We start from the raw sequence: 6033 nt of genomic DNA, 5'->3' as shown, positions 1-6033 counted from the left end.
GTTTCTTTGTAAAGCGAAGCTCCAAATAAAGTTTGGTATGGGAAGGATGTTTCCTATGACCATTTGAGAGTATTTGGTTGCAAAGCTTTTGTACGTGTGTCCAAAGATGAGAGGTCAAAGTTAGATACTAAGACACAACAATGCATCTTCATTGGTTATGATCTTGATAATTTTGGTTACAGGATATATGATCCAATTGAGAAGAAGCTTGTAAGAAGTCGTGATGTTGTCTTCATAGAGAATTGAACCATCGAAGATATTGATAAAGCGGAGAAATTAGAATCTTCAAATTCTAATGGTGTGGTTAGTCTTGATCAATTTCCTCATACAAGTATACATGATGCTGGTGGGCCAGATAACCATGGTGACGCCCAGAATCAGGTTCAAAATCAACATGTTGATGTTGATAATAACAACGATGTTGTTGTTGATGAGGCTCCTGTTTAAGAAGCTGTAGATGAGCCAAATGCTCCACTAAGAAGGCCTACAAGACGGTATATTCCTTCTTCTCATTATTCTCCTATGTGTTACTCACTAATGGGGGAGAACCTGAATGTTATGAAGAGGCCATGGAAGATAAACATAAGGATCAATGGATTGAAGCCATGCAATATGAGATGAAATCTCTGCATGAAAACCACACTTATGAGTTAGTGAAATTGCCTAAAGCATGAGAGCTTTGAAGAATAAGTGGGTGTTCAAAGTAAAATTTGAAGAACATAGCTTGAAGCCTAGATACAAAGCCAGATTAGTTGTCAAAGGATTTAGTCAAAGGAAGGGTATCGACTTTGATGAAATATTTTCTCCTGTGGTCAAAATGACCTCTATTTGTACAGTTCTTGGTTTGGCTACTAGTTTTGATTTGGAGATTAAGCAGATGGATGTGAAGACAACTTTTCTTCATGGTGACCTCGAAAAGGAGATCTATATGGAACAACCCGATGGCTTAAAGATGAAAGGTAGAGAAAACTACGTGTGCAAACTTAGAAAGACTCTTTATGGCTTAAGCAAGCTCCTAGACAGTGGTATAAAAAGTTTGAATCTGTCACGGGGGAGAAAGGCAACAAGAAGATTTCTTCAGATCATTGTGTATTTGCACAAAGGTTTTCTGATAACGACTTTATCATCCTCTTGCTATATGTGGATGATATGTTGATTGTGGGCAAGAATGCTTCCAGAATTGACGAGTTAAAGAAATAATTATGCAAGTCTTTTGCCATGAAAGACTTGGGTTATGATAAGCAGATTTTGGGCATGAGGATTACTCGTCTCAGAGATGAAAGGAAGCTTTACTTGTTACAAAAGAAGTACATTGAATGTGTACTGGAGCGCTTTAACATGAAAAATGCTAAGGCTGTTAACACATCCCTTGCTGGTCATATGAAATTGAGCAGGAAAATGTGTCCAACAACGAAGGAGGAAAAATAAAGCATCACTAAAATTCCATACTCCTCCGTTGTCGGAAGCTTAATGTATGCAATGGTGTGTACCAGACCTGATATTACTCACGCAGTTGGTGTTGTTAGCAAATTTCTTGAAAATCTCAGAAAGGAGAACTGGAAGCAGTTAAATAGATATTGAGGTACCTAAAAGGAACAACAGGTGATTGTTTGTGTTTTGGAGGATCTGATCAAATATTGAAGGGCTATACAGATGCTGATATGGCGGGTGACCTTGATAACAGAAAATCTACTACTGGATTTCTATTTACTTTTTCAGGGGGAGCTATATCATGGCAGTCGAAGTTGTAGAAGTGTGTTACGCTATCAACTGATGCTGAGTATATTGCGGCTACTGAAGCTGGCAAGGAAATGATATGGCTCAAGCATTTCCTTCGAGATCTTGGATTAGATCACATGGAGTATGTTGTCTATTGCGATAGTCAAAGTGCAATAGACTTGATCAAGAACTCCATGTACCATGCAAGAACAAAACACATTGATGTGAGGTACCATTGGATTCATGAACAAATAGAGAACGAATCATTCCAAGTCAAGAAGATTCACACAAGTGAAAATCCTGCGGATATGCTGACAAAGGTGGTGCCAAAAGACAAGTCCTAGTTGTGCAAAGAGCTTATCGGCATAAACTCTCTCTAAGAAGACGAAGATACCTCCTTCAGATGCATGGGTCTTGAGGGGGAGATTTGTGGGGTCCAACCCCATCAACTTTTTCAAAAGTATTGAAAAGTTTGTTCAAAGTTGCTGGCAAGTTGCCATTATTAAAATTGGAAAATGGGAAATGAAATCACTGCATATGTAACAGACAAAGTTTTCTGCCTATAAAAGGAGCATATCAGCTCTTTGTAAAACACACCAACAAAGAGAGAAAAACATATATAGAGAGCATTGAGTGTTTCATAGACTGTGATAAAAATAGTCTATGAAGGAAAAATTAGAGTGAGCAATATTTTTAGTAAGGTAGGAGTCAAAAGAGGGTTATTTCTTTTGAGTGTATGGCATTCATTGTTGAGTATTATATTTGTGACTACGGTGTAAAAATTCCTTACTATAGTAATATTAGTTGCACCTCTTGGTCCGTAGTTTTTTCCCTTATTTAGGAGGGTTTCCACGTAAATATCTTGGTGTCATTGTCTTTTTTATATTTTTCCCTATTATTTTGCCATAAATACTTTTGTGTTATTTCGGGTTTACCCAACATGATGTTTATCACCTACTTTAATTTGATGTTCAACACTTACATTAGTTTGATGTTCGGTACCTGCATTAGTTTATTGTTCAGTACCTCTTTAGTTTGATGTTCAGTACGTGCATTAGTTTGATGTTCAGTACTTACATTGCTTTGATGTTCAGTACTTACTTTAAATTTGATGTTGATCAGTAACTACATTATTTTGATGTTCAGTACTTAAATTTGTCAGAAATGCCTTCATATCAAGCTAAACCTAAGCAATTACTGCAAATCTTAATTTCTATTATTTACTTATTCTCAGTGCTCTGAGATCTCATTAAGTTTCCTCTTATGCCACCATCTAAGTTGGATTCTACGATGACTAGAACTATCCTTGCGTGAAACCTACTATCCATGTTCCTTATGAAATGTTGATCAAAATTCTACAGATGAACTCCGTGCTACAGCAGTACACGTTACTTGGTAACTTCATCGTACTTGCAGAACTACTGTCATGATTAATTCCTGTTAATTCTAACCTCAAAAAATCAACGAGAACTTTGATCATATTCAGATTATCAGAACCCTATCATTGTTGGAAAACTTCCAATCCAGTGGATTTGAACAAGGAAATCAGCATTGGTTGTGGTGTCTGTCGCATCACTTCATTTTGCTGGTTTCTTTGTTTGGTAAGATTATCTTTTTTTTTCAATCTATTGGCCATATTTAGCATCCATGTGATGTCATATGATGAGATCATCATCAGGTATCTTTCTGCTGTTTTGGCTGGTTTTCGCAACCTCAAAAATGAGCTGTATCCATCGAGGTATATTTTTGATGGGAATAAGACTCCCACACATACTACTTTGTTAAATTCTTGTCAAGCATGGAAAAGATCACATTGATAATAGGTTACTATTTTGATTTTAGTAGCCTGAGACTTATTTAAGCAGTACCCTATTTGATCACTTCTGAATGACACATATTTCTCATGGATGAAGCCAATATATTCCCTGTTATGATTTAAACTTTTGTTCTAATTTCGGAAGTTAAGAATTGCTCTTTGTTGCAAACAAATTGTACCCAATGGAATAGAGATTGCCTCCCTATACCATTTCCTTCCACAAACTCGTACAATTTCAACTAAATTCAGGAAAATGGTTTACATAATTATCGTTTGAAATGTACTTCATCTTGAACTAGTTGTTACTTCCAGCCAAATGGAGTCTTAAATAGAAAAGAAGCTTCTCACTCTCTGTCCACTTATTTTTCCCATTGATATAGGCAGCCAATGATGTTAAAGTTTGTGTATTCCCTTGCAGGTGGGCATGCAAAATTCTGTCTTGGGCGTGGTTTTAGCAACCTCCCATTTCTCCTCACCAGCAGTTGCATGACCTGCAGCAACTTCAGCGATCATTATGAATGTAATGGGTAGTTTTTTTAGGTTTCTTTTGGAGATGTATTAACCCTACTCAACCAAAGAGTAGTTTTGAACTGACCGATAAATCATGAATATTCATGTTGAGATATTCTGTTCTTTTTCTTCCCATTGTACACCCATCGATAAATTTTTGTTTTCGCCATTCTCTGTGCTCAATTTAGAGGCCCTAGGAAGGTCGGAAACTCATCAATTGCATGCTGGATAAGTCTAACTGATCTAACTATGCGTTATTATAGAACCTTCATAAAGCATCTAGGAATTAACATTTGAACTTCCACAATCCACATATTTTCCTTAACTTAGCTTCTTATATTGGCTACTGGATTCCAGTTCTCTCCGGTCCGTGAAGATTACTTTGTTGAGAAGAGGTTATTAGGGAAGTACAAGGGTAATCCGATGCACTAAGCTCGTAACCCTTTATGGTTTCACATCAAAGCACAACCGTGAACTACTCCTTTATTTATGAATACATTCCCAATGGAACAGTGGTAGATCACTTGACTGGTGATAGAGCAAAGGACAGATTCCTTTCATGGCCTATCCGGATGAATATTGTTGTAGAAACTGCTAGTGCATTGGCTTACCTCCATGCTTATGACATAATACATCGTGATGTGAAGACCAGCAAAATACTCCTTAACAACAATTGTCGTGTCAAATTTGCAGATTTTGGGCTTTCGAGACTGTCCTCGAATGATGCTACTCATGTCTCAACTGCTCCTCAAGGGACAGCAGGATATGTTGATCCAGAGTATCATGAATGTTACCAGCTCACTGAAAAAACTGATTTTTATAGTTTTGGGGTTATCCTCATTGAATCTCATCCCCCACAAAGGTGGTGGTAAGTTCTGTAGTTCAGACACTTTTAACTCCCAACCTCACACAGTGATATTCAAGGGAAGAAGAGATAACACTAAGCAAGATGTAACGATATCATGGAGCTGATACAGAACCTGCAGTTTTGGTCAGGAGTTCAATATTGACATTAAATGGAGCAACAGAGGAGGTCCAGTGAATTACCGAAACATGTATCCTGTAGAGAGGTAAAAATTAACATTTCCAGTTGAAAGATATCTATTTTTTTGAAATATTAAAATTTCTAATTTAAAGATGTTTATATCCAGGTCATTTCATATAGTGTGTAAACTTATGATTACCTCTTATTTTTCTAGGGAATTGGGTCATTTTAAGTCCTTTGTATGAAATAAAGAACAACTAGAGGCTTCTATAGCTGAGGGTTATTTAGCTGAGAGTATCTTACCTTTTGTTCGCAGTACATTGAGGATATTGAGACAAGATTCAATAGACCTAGGAGTGTCCGTGATGACACAAATGACATTGAGCCTTCTGGAATGTCTACTCTCTTCCCTCAATTAGGTAAACCTGCGTCAGCTGCGGAAAATTACGATTTAACTCCTATGTCGAAACTACAAGCTCATCGATATGTGCTTCTAAATTGTGCAATAGTCACCCCATTTGTGGAGTGAGTAACTCTTAAAAACAGTATGTTCTGTGTCATTGCAATGTTTGAAGTAGGTTAGTTATGCTCTTTACTATTAAATTAATTGTTTCATATAGCGAATTTAGACAACACATAAGGAGGAGTTCAAGAGAAAGAAGACCTTCACCAACAGGGATAGAGAGAAGAGTTAATAAAGAGTTTCTCGATTGGTTCCACAAGCGGGTAAGTAAGTAATAATCAGTTGTTATTTATATTTGATTGGAATGAGAAAATCTGACTAAGTCAATTTTATTTTAATTTAGATTATGATTCCAGACACAATAGATACAATGTCTATTGATCTAAAGTTTTTAGCACGAGGTCCATGTACAAATTCAAGAAGGTTTACTGCATATAACATCAATGGGTCAAAATTTCAAACTTTGGCTCGAGAAGAAGGATTGAAAACACAGAATAGTGGAGTTTTCTTAACCTCCAAAACATCATGTGTTGCAAGTAG

General features: G+C 36.7%; 1 non-coding gene across 4 annotated transcripts in view; it reads left to right on the top strand.

Moving 5' to 3' along the window:
• Positions 1 to 5935, top strand: part of LOC107852091 — a 14309-nt gene extending 8374 nt beyond the window's left edge. The window contains exons 7-11 of one of the 4 annotated variants that reach the window (XR_007044585.1): positions 3081 to 3457; positions 3954 to 5115; positions 5347 to 5449; positions 5651 to 5756; positions 5837 to 5870. This is a non-coding gene — a transcript (uncharacterized LOC107852091). Of the gene's footprint in view, positions 1 to 3080; positions 3458 to 3953; positions 5116 to 5346 lie in introns of all 4 variants that reach the window. The other 3 variants (XR_007044584.1, XR_007044583.1, XR_007044586.1) reach the window with 3 other exon arrangements.
• Positions 5936 to 6033: the final 98 nt, after the last annotated feature.

This window comes from Capsicum annuum, chromosome 9 (genome assembly GCF_002878395.1).
Source record: "Capsicum annuum cultivar UCD-10X-F1 chromosome 9, UCD10Xv1.1, whole genome shotgun sequence".
NCBI classification, from domain to species: Eukaryota; Viridiplantae; Streptophyta; class Magnoliopsida; order Solanales; family Solanaceae; genus Capsicum; species Capsicum annuum.
The sequence above is the reverse complement of the archived record's forward strand: the minus strand, read 5'-3'. Positions and strand labels throughout refer to the sequence as shown.